The following is a 15,796-nucleotide window of genomic DNA, read 5'->3' as shown; positions in this document are numbered from 1 at the left end:
ACAAAAAAATGTTCTCACCTGCACTATTATTAGGAAGTCTATACCAGGATCTTTTCAGCAAAAGCCTTGTAACGTAATGTAAGATGGAAATTTGCACGAAACACAATGTGACTGGAATGCAGGCCAAACCACATCTGAGGGCTTGTGCTGTCACCACATTTGTCTTTCTCGCCAATTATTTTCAAGAAGAAAATTACAAAACAAGGGTGTTATCTCGCCCTAATGCTGTTGTCGGCCACATTCCACTCACAAGGTCTTTGTTGGTAAAAATATAAGCCAGATGGATTGGCTATTCAGAATATTAGAGGATGGTGTTCTCATTTGTTATGAAAAGAGCAACCAATCAGATCAACAAAACAGAAAAAACAGCAAATTGGGAAATCAAATTTGCATAGAAGCAAAAAGGAGGAACAATTTCCTTTTTGTCAGCGCAGAAAAGCACAAAACCTTGCTTTTTATTCAGCTTTCAATTAATTACATTATGCTTCAAAGCTCATATAACTGATGAGATAAAAGCATTAAGGTAGACAATCACCAACCCAAAATATCCACAGGCAGCTGCCCACAAACGTCACAGAAAAGTCTGAAGCTTTGAGCGAAACTGTCATGGAGTCCAATTGACAGCAAAAGCTCACCAAACAAGAGAAAAAAACCAGATGTGACCAGATGTTGATATCCATGTGAGTGGCTGAATCATCAAATTCTCATCAAAACAAACTGTAAAATGAATACATAACACAGAATAAAACCTCCCAAACCTAACTTTTACTGGTTTTCAAAAACATTTGTTTTTCCTTCGGGATATAAACAAAGGTCATATTTAGTAGTGAAGCTGGTCCAATGGAGAATGTGAAGGTGAAATAAGCAGAGTTACATCATGGGACAGAAACATAATCTGGTGGGGATTCTCTACCATTACACCAGTTAACCGTTTTCATTGTTTTTACAGGATAAATTTGTTTTGTTTGCTTAAAGTCAATAAGTCACATCTAGTGTCGACTTAAAAATCTGGAGAAAGAAAGATAAAGATGGACCAAGACACTGTTTCTAACTGTTTGTTGTTTTTTGGTTATCAGATTTACTCAACTAAAACTGTAGAAACTTGTGTAAACTTGTGAGTCACAATATGAATCATAAATCTAGTTTTTAAATTATAAAACTTATGAAACTACCATGCAGGGGACAGAAATGGTTAACACGTGGTTATGAGGGATATAAATAGGCTGAGCTGTGATTTTAAAAGCTGATCCTTCTGTTTGAGTGTAGAAATAATATCCTGATATTCAAATTCAAGGTTTGCACAACAAAAAGTAAAGTTAGTAAGAATACAGTACTGCATCCAAATAAAACAAAGCTTGATGCCAGCTTCCTTTTCACTATCCAAAAATAACTAAATGAGTTGAAGTCAAACCTAATCTGAGAAATCAACAGTTACATTTGGTCAAGTAAAAACAGCCTATATGGATACGATAACTACTGTGATGGTAGTTTTGACTGCATTTCTCACAGCATATCATATATTGATAAAAAATAACAGACTAATTAGAATAGAAACAATCAGAAATTGTTGTTTTAATCCGGATCACATATTAAAAAGATATGTTAAAAGGAGGACAGTAAAACCACACATCCATTTACACATGCTGTGCTACCAGAGTGTCACCTGTGTATTGTGTATCAGACACATGCATAATAAAGCATGTGCCTGCTTGTTAAATGCTGCATGTTGCCGCCACTGCCAGACCACACATTCTAAATACCTGCTGCTCTCTGGGTTTCTATGCATGCATCTGTAATGTTGTGGCAGGCGAGCAACATACAGACAGCAAGGATTTGTCATGGTGACAAAGGCATCCTCTGCCACAGTGTGGCAATGCTCTGACTGATGAGAATGAGACATGGCTCTCCCTCCCTCTCTGTATTCTACTGCTCATTTTCACTCCAGCATTTTCTTCTCTCCATTTATTCCCTGCCTCATTCAGTCCTTCCCTCACATTTCAATCTCTATCTTTCAGTAGCTGTCAGGCGGCTGCCCCCCAGCCCACCCTTCCCACTCCTTTCCCGCCTCATTTTACTCACTTCTCAGTAATTCTTTTATTTATGTATGTACCTTTAAATTCAACTTCACTTTACTGTCATGAGCACATTTAAGCATTAAATAGTTAGATCGTATTCTGCGGGGTATGCTCACAGGTTAAAAAAAAAAGTTCTTGGACGACCATATTATATGTAAAATGTGATATTTATGTTAAGGTAAAACAAGCCAAATAAATCCAATGCAAGTCAAATCAAACTGAGGCAGAATTTAAGGAAGCAAATACATTTCCATGCATTGTTTCTGCTTTTCCCCCCAAGGCTGTGACATACTGATATATTTTACTGTTTCAGCAATGCCAGTTTCCCTCCTGTGTGTGTTTTTTACATTTTTAATTTAGCCAATGTGTTTGGAATTCTTGGTAATGAGTTTTACCGTAGAAAAATGGCATTTGAAAAAAAAATTACATATCTATGAATCTATCAGCAATTCCCGATGTGCAATGCAGAGGAAACTATACCATACAGTTTTAGTTTTACTTTTAGTTGTGAAGAATAATGTTGATTCTGATGAGCTGCATGTATAAAAACTCCCTTAAACAAGACACGACTATTTGTCGTGACTTTTCTAAGAAATATTTGGACATAGACAAAGGTTATGGGACTAGCACAGCATTGGTCTAGTCCAGATCTTTTGCTTTTTCAGCGAGCCAAAAGTAAATGATCTTTCTTGGGATTGAACCCCTGTCCTTTGCTAGGTGATCAAGTAATAGAGCCAGTCACACAAAGGTCGGTTCTTGGACGGGTGCAAGTTTGTCTTTCACTATTTCTGCATTCAACATCCAGGCAGAAAGTTTGTACTTTACATTGTGAGGCTGTTTCTGAGAAACTGCAACTTCTCAAAGCAACTAGAATAGTTTGATGTCTCCATATATTGTTTCTGCTGGGATATAAAAGTGTCATGATGTTAGGGATAAATTATCTGTGAAACAGGAGCACTCATGGTCTCCAGTGGCAGAGAGTGTACTGATGATGACACAAAGCGAAGGTGTTGAATGATATTAGAAGTGTTTTTTAGAAAATGTTTTTATTGAATGCAGCAAAGGACATTAGATGGTCCAGATGGTCAATGACCCAAAACACAGTCAACATCTCAGGAGGAGAATTAAAAATGTTCAGTTCATTTATTGTTGCTCACATGAGTACATTTAAGCCCAAGTTCAGCTGCAATATTCTAATTATAACATTTTATAATTATAAATTTTATTCTAATTATAATATTTTATAATTATAAATCTTATTCTAATTATAATATTGATATAAATACGCTTTAATTAAAAATGAATGCGTCCTTTTTCAGTGTTTAACTGTAACTTAAAATGTTCTAGACAACAGTTATAAAGCATATATAACAGATATAATGTAACATTATGAGTTAGAAACAAGGGGATGCTGGATGAGAAGTGTGCCTGGAATATAAACTCTGGTTCCTTTAAACCATAAAACCAAACTTTAACCCTGCTCACTTTGTGTCTGGCTGTGAGCAGATGTTACTTATGGAAAAGGTGTGTCGTCTATTCTTCGCCTCCGTCTTCCTCATGTGCATTTCTCTCACTCTACCTTCAACAATTTGTCTTTCTTGCCAATTATCCTCATTTTTGCATTTCTTTTGCTTTCTCTCATGTTGCCATTCCCACCATCTCTTTATCACCCTCTTGTTTTTACCCATCTGCAACATCTTTTTTTTTTTTTTTTTTTTTTGCACTTCACTTCCTCATTCTTGCTTTACCCTTTTAGCCATTTCTATGAATCATGTTCCCCTTTATGTTCTCTCTGTTTAATGCTCCTCTCTCACTCCACTGCCATTTTCTACCTGGCTCCTTCACTTCTCTCATGTCCTTGTCGATTGCTCTATCTGTGTTTTCTCTTTTCTTTCCCCTCATTGAGCTCACCTCTGCAGTGAATTTAGTTCTCTTTTCTTTTCAATTCTCTCATGGACACAGTGGAAAAAAAGAAAAAAGAAAGAAGGGGGGGGGGGACACAAAACTAAATCCAATCTATGAATTTCTGTCATGTGATACAAATGCACATTTGCATCACACACACAGACATGCAACTGAAAACACACATTAAAGCACACAAGAGTAAATAGACTTGAGGAGCCCTTTGTGCTTCTACCTTAGCCTTTCCTGCCCTCTCAACATGAAAGACAAGTGACATCTCTTTTGTTCTCCCTTTTTCTCTCTCTCCATCTCTCATCAGCCTCTCTCCTCACCTCTCCATCATTACACCTCTCCCTGGCCCTCCTCGTCTCCTTAGCTCAGTTCCTGTACGTCTTTTCTTATTTATTCTCCCCCCGTCTCCACCATCAGCCTCTCCATCTCTCAATCATTACTCTGCATCCACCCCCTACAGCCCCCTCCTCGTGTGGTGGCTTACTTTTCCCCTCAGTACAGCTGAGTACAGCAAAAAAAAAAAAAAAGGCCACAGTATTTGAACACAACCCTGAGTGAAATAACTCACTTTTGCAGCTGTCCTAAGCAAGGATGTTGCACGCAGGAGTAAACTGAAGTGGTACAGTAGAAAGTATATGTTTGGTACCTCTTTACAAACTATATATCAAGTTATTGAGACATTTTATATACTTAAAATGTGAGAAAATCTTTGATAATTCAGGGAGATTTTCAGGATACTGATATAACTGCACAAAGACAAAGCAGAGGAGCAGCTAAAGGGTGATGACCACTGGAATCATGTCACTGTACAGCAATGATCCACAAACGTGCTGCAGAGGAACATCAGTACAGATATGGACCTGCAACCTCATCACAAATTAACATCAGCTGAAAGATGCAAGCAACACCAGGATCATCCTGAGTCATTCTGTACCATGAATTCTGCCATCATATAAACAGTGTTTCATAAAAGTAACACCTTCCTAAGTACTTCACATTTTGCTGGAAATTTTTCCCTTCAGGACTTGTGGTTGTCCAGCAATAAAAAAAAAAAAAAAAAAAAAAAGAAAAAGCAGCACAAACAAGACAAAAAATAGGTCAGCAACTTCCTGTTGCAATGATGATCCAAATGATGAAAGCATTCCTCCACAAATAAATAAACTCCTTCGAGAACCTCCAGCTGTAGCTTTTGGAGTAGCGCTCACACTCCTTAATATCAATAGTTTCACTTCAAAAGTTTTCAAAAAAGAGATGTGCCGGTTGCATTCTAACTTTTCTAAGTAAGTAGCACAACATTATGAAAAGATATTTGATGAAAATATGATGACAGCCGCTCTGCGAAGCCAGAGGCAGAGCTAGAAGGCCACGGTGAAGTAAATCTGCATTATGAAATTAAACAGAAAGGTGTCCAGTTAGGACCCTGTTAAATAAAAAGTCCATTCATGTCATTGCTTTCAGTTTCCTTCAGCTTTGTACCTCCAAAGGTTTAAGAAGAAAAAAGGAAACTACAGTCAATGGCACTGAAATTCTGTCAGTCTTAGACTACGTGGTATTTTTCTTTAGTGCTTTCTCATTTGTTCATTTGTGTTTCTGCTGCTTTTTCAGAAAGGAAAATATGTAGGATCGTACTTTAACTCTGTCCTCGTTTAGTATTCCCATTCATGCTCTATGCTTAAGATGGATCGGGGGCATTTTGTCCTCCTACTGCTAATTTATGTGCATAATTTGGTCCATTTTCGGAACCTTTGCGGATGAGTACCTTGAAGGACGACACAAAATAAGAGCAGTACCAACGGAAACTGTGGCACCATAGCTGATGTGCAACTCGCAAAATAAACAAAGAAGAAGAAGCCACAATGTATGGCCACACAGATCACTGCCATCTACTGCCCTGCGTCATTTTACCTCTTTCTGAGAATGTCCATTATCGTTGTCTCATCCGCTCTCACCATGTTTACTGTGGTCAGAAACTGACATCAGAACTCAGAGGTGAACTCTAAACTCTGGACTGTCCTCTAGCGCATTTAGTGGCTAAAAAAATCATTCTAATGTAAAGGATGCACATAAATATAGCTAAAGAATAAATAAATAAGAGATGGGGGCGCTGGCACTCCGTTTGGGCATTGTGGTCACCGTTCCCAGTATGCAGACTTGCTATCCCATTAAGCGTAATGGTGCACCCAATGTTGGACATGACGGTCAGTTTACAAATGCAAAAGAGGCCAAATCCCCAAGGCAATGTGACGAATGTAAAACAGAAATGATGTTTTAAGGGCTTACAGCTCCTTTCTTCAAAGGGATTTCCAGATATAACATATTTTAAAAGCTTAAATAAACAATTATTTAATATCGTTAAATCCACAAGAAAATACTTCTACTTCTCATGCAGTAATGTTAAAATAATCACATTCCACTTTTGAACCTTGACAGATGCTACGACATAAACATGCAACATAAACACCAAATTTTTTGGCTTATTTTTAAACATTCTGCACAATATATAGATAAACCTCTGGAGATTACAGACCATGTCATGTTGAGTAGCACATCAGGCCTTTGAGCTTCCACTTAAACTCATTTGAAAGTGAGTCGGTCCGTTTAAAGAAGAAAAATAATTAAAGTTCCCAAATTAAAAAGCTGCAAGATTTTAACTCCACTTAATGACTTAGAAAAGAAAAAAAACAAAAAGAAAAACATAAATAGACCCTGAGCCACAGTTTCAAAATGACCTAAAACTTTGAGCAGTAGCTTGCCCCATCTCTAAACTCGGAAGTGTACAAGCAATTGGTCCAGTGATGGTTTCCTCTGGGGATACAGAAGGAACAGACTGAGTGAGTGTGATGTAGTAGCAGTTGTCCTGTGGGAGTTTGCCAGACAGCAGTGAAGTGACTATTGTACTATTTGTGCCATCTGTATGGCACTTCAACAACAACACACTGTGTGAGTCTGCTCAGATGAATTACGTACAGCTAAAACCTATAAGCACTTTCAAAATAGGCTTTTATTCCAACATAGTACAGTATAGAGGTTTACAGCATTACAAACATGTTTGAATAGTCTACTGACCTAAACAGAGAAAATTATAGTAGGTCACATTGCAATTGCCCAAGTCTGGTAGTAACAGGTGCACTACATAGTTCACTGCATAAAGCTACTTTAACACCTGCGTGCCATGACTAATATCAGTTTGCTGTGCACAGCTGAAATTACAGCTCTGTAGTCATTTTTAACAGGTTCATCTTCTCCTGCTCACCCAACCTCCCATTATACCCCAGGTGCCTGCTATTCTGCCTCTGTTGTGTCACTACAATCTCATTCAGCATTCTGGGAAAGATCTATGGTTTATGGGAGTTTTGCATGCGTGTGTGCTGCAAACAGCAAAGTACTGGTGATGGCTTAGTGTATGTGTGTGTGTGTGTGTGTGTGTGTGTGTGTGTGTGTGTGTGTGTGAGAGAGAGTGTGTGTCTGGCAGAGGAGCATTAAGCCAAGTGACTGATGTCAACATCTTGCCAGAAAGCAAAGGAAGAGAACACGCATGTGTGTGTGTGTGTGTGTGTGTGCTCTTCTGTACTCTTATTTTACATGTATGTATTTTTGTTTTTCACGTGATCTTGGAGAACACAAAGTAAGTGCCGGATTTTAATGATTTTTCACAAAAAATTCCATTACGTTAGGCAGTGTGAGCATAATACTTATATTTGTTAATACTTGTTCACTAAGTTAATTATGACACTTGTCACTTATCCTCTTGTTTCTGCTGTCTACACAATGGAAGAACAGAACATACTAATGCTCAGTGTGTATAAATATGTGTAAATTCATGTGCCATTTAATAAAAAAAAAAAAAAAAAAAAAAAAGGAAAACTATATATCCCTATGTGGAGGGCATCATTCAATTTGATAATAAGATAAACTTTCCTGTGCCTGGAAATTCATGGTATCAGTCCACTGCATGGCACTAAGCGAAGCATGATGCAGTGAAAATGTCACTAAAACTCTAATTATTATAGACAAATGGTTGGAGCAGCTTAATGAAATAGTACTAATATGAAACTGTTGTCAAATGTCACTTCCGAGCTACCTAAGAGCGTAAGACTTTTAAAGTGTACGTTTGCTTTCACCCATTATCATTCCCATCTCTCAAGGGGCGACTGGGACAAGTGGTGATGGTGCTAATTCTCTGGCAAGTAAAATTGAAAAAGATACTGCAACTAGATGACAATGTTTTTCTTTTTGTTTTTGTGTTTTTTTTTGGGGGGGGGGGGATGGGGGGTTTATTTATTTTTTTTATATAATAAAATAATAATTTAATAAATAAAAAAAATTAAATAAATAAATTTTTTAAAAAAACAAAAAAAAAAACTAGATGACAATGTTGAGAAAGCACTGGTCAAACCTCAAGCAAAAAAGTGATGATGTCTACATGATGGAGAGTTTGGTAATAATAATCTAATAACAAGTAATGTTATTATGATGTAATCTTGTTGTTCTAGAAGGAAATGTTTTGTCAACATGTTATTTATGTTCCTTGTTATGTATCATAAATCACTAAAGTCATCACTTTTACTTGCATAGACTCGTTCAATAAACAATTCTGCCACCTTTTTACAGTCTTTTCCATCTAGCTGTGCAAAAAGCTGTTAACTGTTAGAGCAGGAAACATGAAGACAAACAGAATTTTTATTGAGCGAGCATGAAAACTAGCAGCTCATCTAAATGATATTAAAGGTCTAGAAAGGATTTAAAAGTCAGACATTTTAAACTTTGTCAGAAGTTTATTAGTAAAACTTCACAAACTGAATTCACTGGAGTAAATTTAGCTCTTATTTAAATCCCACTTAGATTTATCACTGTCTTTAGGCTTCAGCAGCTCATTTTTATAACCAGATATATATTTTGTGTCACGTGAAAAAAATGATTGCAAAGCCAGAAATACTTTTGTCTTTTTTGTTCATTTAGTTTGATATGTTTACTGCATGCAATTCTATTCGCAAGAATCTGAAAGGAATATAATCTCTGAAGCTTTAAATTGTTTTTGATACACATTGTGAACTTGTATCTCGCTCAACGTCGTTATCAGCTCCATTTTTTTCAATTATTTATTTCTTTTCACTTTTTGCCTTCTTACGTCAGATCAGCTGATGGGTTACTTTAGATAGATGAGCATGCAGTATAATTCCTGTGTGTCTGATTGTTCTGCAACGTTCCACTGTCCTGAGCATCCTTCACCTCAAACGTCTGTCTGCCACTAATAACGTGCACACTGCACCGTCATCATCGGCGTTAAACAGACAAAGAGCATTCCAGCATCTCTTTCAACAAGCTGTTCTCTCTCTCTCTCTCTCTCCCTCTTTCTCTCACTCTTGCTTCCCTCCTCCTTTCCATTCATCCACTTTTGGGAGGATTTGCTCTGTCGTTCCCCCCTCCCTGCCTCCACCCCCCTGGTGTTGAGAGAGTATAAGACGATGGTGCCAGACTGGTCTTTCTCTCTCTCCTCTATGCATTCTGTAAATAATGCTGGCAGACTTTAAAATAAGCTTGAGGAAGTGGGTCTAATCCAAGGTGATTTATCTAAATGGGGCATTCATGTGTATGTGAGGATTTACAGCATGTTTTATATTCGTACAGATTGTGTGTGTGTGTGCAGTTTACAGGTACGTGTTTACACCAGCATGTGGGTGGGTATGGGTGTGTGTTTAGGTCTTAACAAAAGCATTGTTCATCGATGTCTCTCGGGTGAAGTTGTCTCTTTCATCTGCCCACCCACCCACACACTCTCAGACACTTACTGTACAATCCTGTTTTTAAATAGATGTGTTTGCTCAATTCAGACTTTATATGTTCATTTTGTGACTGAATCGGCTACACAACGAATCTGCAGTGAATCGTTGACACGTTATAAAGCAAAAGGGAGAGCCACGCTCTGACTGGTTATGACATTAAACCCCTTGTGACCAAAAACTGGCCGGCACAACATCTACTATTAAATCTTTAATCAGAACTGTTCTTTCTGAAAACAAGGTAAAAGCACTTAAAACCTTGTTGTTTCTATACTTGGGTTGTTAGTTGGACGAAGTATGCTGTTTGATGGTGTCACTTAACTTTTTCCATACGGTGGAAGGGAGGTGCTACGATAATAATGTACACAAAGAGCCTTCAGGCTGCTGCTGGACTTCTCTGATTGGTCTGAAGTATTGCCAGCATTTTAATTCTGCCTTTTTTCTTCCAGTCGTCTCACATTAAATTTTCACCCCAGCTCACGAAAAGCTGTTAAAAGATCCTTTAAGTTGTGCAGCAGGAACAGATGTTACATTTGTAAACACATCATTCGAACCTCGCTGCCCACTTCAATCAGCTGGAAAGAGGCACTGCGAACTGTGGTGGTGGTGTCAAAAATTATTGAGGAAAGGAAGCGGTTCTAGTAAAAACAATGCAGTAAAGAAATAAAACATAAATCTTGTGTTTCTTGTTTTTCACAGAAGAAATCATCTAAAGGAGCAAATAAACATCAACAGACTATGAGTCTTACTTCTCCACATCACCACCCTGTGTCTGTTCAACTGAAGCCCCCGAACAGCAACAAGAGCTATTACTGCCTCTCCTCAGCTGCCTTCATTTGCCTAATCTACCTATCCCCTGACCTCAATGTAAAAGACCCAGAGCTGAAATCATCTTTAAGCTTCTTGACTTGAAAATAGTCTCAGAGTATTTAGTATTCGATGCGTTTGGTTGAAGTGCAGCTTCAGCGCAGAACTGATACATTTGGCTGCTGCACAACATTTCCAAATGCCCAGAGCAGCATCAGCTGCCTGGCAGTGAAATAACAAATCAACAAATATTAGTGTCTCTCAAACTGATCCAATCTAGCAACAACCCAGCAGCATGGTCTTTACAGGTAATGTTAAAACATCCAAGGTGAATATGAAAATAACTAACAATGTATATGAACGGGATTATTGTTGATAGTTTCTTCTTGATTTTTTTTTTTTGGAAAACATTTTGTTCTAAACTTATACCTGAAAGGCACAGCATGGATATGTTAGGTTGAATCTATGATGTTGTGTTGCTGCATGTAAACGCAATGAACATCCTCTGTATGATATGTGCTGGTCTATTGAAGAGAAACAGCAATGGGGAAGCCAGGACATCTTTGTTTACCTGGTAAGGTAACCCATACGTGGAAAAGATTACAGAGGTAAAGTGCAGGTTACCATGCTTGTGCTAAAAGCAGAGCTAATCATACAATGTAAATTGCACATGTGCACATTTGCAGCGTTACTGTGACACAACCACATTGTATCAGTTGTTGGATGAAAATAAGGGAAGACTTATCCTTTTGTTCATTATTAGCCGTTTCCATTTCCTGCCATTACAGATTATTTTAACAACTGAAATGAAAAGAACCTGTAGAGAATCAGAAGGCAACAAAGCCAAGGAAAACATTTTTCCTTATTGTTGTTTTCAACCAGAGGGCTTAAAAAAGGAAGAAAAAAAAAAGATAATCAGACATAACCACAAATAAATCTTAAACAGGGATGGGACTCATGTTGGTTAGTAACTTCCTTCCTAAAAGTCCTCTTTCCCCTGAATGGCAGGCTTTATGGAGGCCTACTGAGAGAAAAAGCTAATCTTCCAGCGAGTGTGTGGACACCAAGAGGAAACCCTACAAACAACTTACAGTCATTAACATATGTATGTTGTTGAATATTAGCTGTTAGCACAAACACAAAGGGCAACAAACACTACTGCAAAACGTCTTTGCTAATATATTTTTACCATTTACCTGCATGTTATGTTAAAGCAATTGTGTACTAAGTGCTAAATCACAAGTTGTGATATTGATTCGATTCCAATTTTTTGGGTGCCGATTCAATTTCAATTGCGATTCTCATGATTCTTTGATATTTCTTATTTTTGCAAGCTAAAAACAAAAGAACAACATTTTTTTGCAAGTACTTTTTCTTCATTACAAAAAACAACACAGTAGCCAGATCATCATTCTGCTGCTAAAATGCCCAAGAAGAGAACTAAAAAGATCAATAAAAACAATAAAAATGACAAAAGGTGAAGCGAAATATCCCGATATTTGATTTTTTTTAATTCAATTGCCCACCCATGATATTTCTATCTATCATATATATATATATATATATATATATATATATATATACATATATATATATATATACATATATATATATATGTATATATATATATATGTATATATATATATATATATATATATATATATATATATATATATACATATATATATATATACATATATATATATATACATATATATATATATATATATATATATATATATATATATACATATATATATACATATATATATATACATATATATATATATATACATATATATATACATATATATATATACATATATATATACACATATATATATATATATACATATATATATATATATATATACACATATATATATATATATATATATATATATATATATATACATATATATATATATATATATATATATATATATATATACATATATATATATATATATATATATATATATATACATATATATATATATATATATATATATATATACATATATATATATATATATATATATATTTATATATATATATATATATATATATATATACATATGTAGATATATATATTATACATATATATACACTTTAGTGTAGAGATATACAGTAGAGGTAGAGGAATGTGTGCATGCAGTGACCAGAATGTCCACAGTTTGACTTTGTGGGTGTGTTATGCCTCAGGCAACTGAACTCAAAGACTTTTGCAGCCTGAACTTTTGACTCAAAGGGATTAATTCTAACACATACTTACTTCATTATTTCAGACTTTGCTTTTCCTAAATAAATCCCTACATTGTGGCATGGTGTAAAAGTATTAAACAAAAAGGAAAAAGAATAAAGGGTCAATGACAAAGAATATATTAGAATGTTGTAAGTTAGCAGGCGGTGACAGAGTCTGCAGAAGTTCAGCATCTGCAGTTTCTCTTAAAACTGCTGTCATTAGAAAAGGATCAGGACAACTGAACTCAGACTTTAAGGGTTTGCATCTATAAATACGCGCATAGCATGCTCTCTGCAGGAGATTTGGTCAATCTTTATGAATACTTTGTTGTTCCTCCACCAGACAGTTCAGACAAGTTTAAGACTCTTAAAACAGACTCAATCCTTCCCTACATCTGGCCACACTTAAATCCCCTGGCCATCTCCCACTAACGGATGGCAGAGCAACATTTAGCTTAGCAAGGAGCAATCCTTGTTCAGATTCTGACCTTGTCATTCCTACCATGTTACATCATTTTCCTTTCTCCTCCATCTCATTTGCTTCATCATACTCCTGTAGAAAAATGCACCGTTTTCATCACTGCTGTTTCTTGTCTTTCTTCACTGCATCCTTTTGCCAATGCATTCGTTCAGTTTCTCTCTTTTTATTTTTGCTGTATGTTTCGCTCCCCTTCTGCACCCTCCATCTCATATGTCGTTCATCTGTTTCTACACTCCAGCCACCCCCCACCCCCACACACACCCCTTCCCTAAGCAGTCTGTGACTGTAATATTACTGAAGAGAACACAGTGTGTCAGCCTGAATCAGACAGATGAGCTGGGAGGGGAGTAAGAGGCTGAGAGCCCTGCATTAATCCACACACACACACACACACACACACACACACACACACACACACACACACACACACACACACTTCATCCTTCCTGAAGGGGCCTCACAGACAGACACCATAAACATATGCATTGTCCCAATCTTCCTACAAATGACCACAAACTTAATGATGCAACCCCAATACATGTCATGTAATCCACCCAAAGGAAACAGTAATACCAGCATAACACACTATTTACATCCAATTTATCTTATTTTTGCTTCTACAAATAAACCCTACATGTTTAATGCTGAGTGTGTATGATGGTGTTTGGGAAACAGCACAAAGTTTTTACCTTAAAAAAAAAGTCCAGGTTGTGTTTTTTTTTTCTTCATTTTGTTCTCGTGGTGAGGGCATTTTGGGCACTTTTTTTTTTAGACCTGTTTCTGTTTATTTGGTCGAGGGAGGGTTGGAGTTAATCCCCACTGTCATGGAAAAATGGTAGCACAAATATAGCAGCTCCTATGTTTGTGGACCCACAGCAAGTCAACATAAATGTTTCATTCTAAAGACAATAAAACACAAGTTTATTTAGCTGAGGCATTATGTTTCAATAGAAACACAGTTGTTAGTTATATATTACATTTTTCTGATTTTGTTAATCACAGCACCTTAACCTGTCATTGTGACTGTGTGTATGTAGCTTTCTGCAGTTTTTTTTTTTTTATCTGTGCTGGTTCAGTTTTGTGTTTGATGATCACTAATAGCATCAGTCACAGCATGGCAATTCTTTTGTCCACAGTCTCAGTCATAAGACCAGGATGAAGACATTTTACACAACTAATAAAAACTCCACATCATCTCGCAAGGTGGAAGGAAAAACAGAAAGCAGAGACTACAATTTTGACTGAGTTTTATGTCTTAATACAACTTTTATTCTTCCCCTTTTTTGTTTGTGCAGAACTTTGTGTTTAACTGTCTTATTTCTGTAAGAATAAAGCTCAGGCCAGCAGGGGTGAACACAGCACTCCAGGCAGGAGTATTGTCTCCACTTGGTGCAGCCATGTGACCAGCACATCTACACTCCCCTCATTAGCCTGGGCTACAATGCAACCTTATTTAAAAATACACAGTGGAATTCCAGGAGAGCAGTGAAATCTGAGATCCATGAATTATAAATACAACAGCCAGAGAAGAGAGAGACGCCCACAGACACTTCATCTATGTGTGCAACTTGAGGTTTGTGCGTTTGTTGCTACCAGTAAAAATGCAAATTGTCATTGTTTCTATTCACATACAAAGACATGAGCCAGCCTAGTGGTGCTGCCAATATAAGACGTTTATTTCATCCAAATAGTTAGAGTTGGTCTGCCAAATGTACAAACTCACTGCATCCAACCCTGGAAATGCTGCCGAACTGCAACAACACAGAGCCTATATAGATAAATAAATGACAACTTCTCAATTACCAACTAAAAAAAAAAGCATTCAGACTCAGCTCAGACCTCCACCAAGCAGCTGATTTCAACCCATATTGAGATTTCCACCCTATGATATAGTCCTTCATTTATTTTAAATAGATACACTATTAGATTCCTAGATACACTGGTCATGGATCCACAGTGTCTTGGCCATATTGTGGTGTTTGTTGCATGTTTACATCTTCAATTGTTTTTCTTGCAGATCCGATAATTATTCTCATTCTGGATCAAAGTATCCAGATTGATCTTTGATAGCTTGTAAAACCTTTTGGAACTTTTCCAAAGCGCCCTAACTAATTTTTTTTTTTTTGGAGTTATATGCATATATACGGAAAAGATTGCCCCATCTCACAATGATAAAGAATCCTTTAAACAGTTCCTGGATCCAGATCGCGATCTGAATCACTTCTGAAAATGAAGGTAAAGGTAATAAATGAAGGTAATAAATATAGACATAAAGCATTAAATGTAAATAGAAAGAGACTTTAATGAAGCTTAACACACCATGAAAAAGTTTTTAGTGTGTGAATAAAAATCTGCTGTCTGTTGGAGAAGTTTTGAGGAAAATGATATCGCTGCATTTCTCATGTGACCCTCGCCTGGTTGTTGTGTTTGTGCCACATTCTCACTTTTAATTAAAATGTTGCTACATTTTGAGTCTATTACTGGAAGGACATTAG

The 15,796-nt window shown here is 36.6% G+C and overlaps 1 protein-coding gene across 2 annotated transcripts in view; it reads right to left on the bottom strand.

Moving 5' to 3' along the window:
• The window catches only part of tle2b (TLE family member 2, transcriptional corepressor b), a 75,939-nt gene that overhangs the window by 42,474 nt on the left and 17,669 nt on the right, over positions 1–15,796 (bottom strand). The gene's annotated exons all lie outside the window — the stretch shown is intronic.

The sequence above is a fragment of the Telmatherina bonti genome, assembly GCF_933228915.1.
Source record: "Telmatherina bonti genome assembly, chromosome: 8".
Classification (NCBI taxonomy): Eukaryota; Metazoa; Chordata; class Actinopteri; order Atheriniformes; family Telmatherinidae; genus Telmatherina; species Telmatherina bonti.
This window is presented reverse-complemented; position numbering and strand designations above follow the sequence as displayed.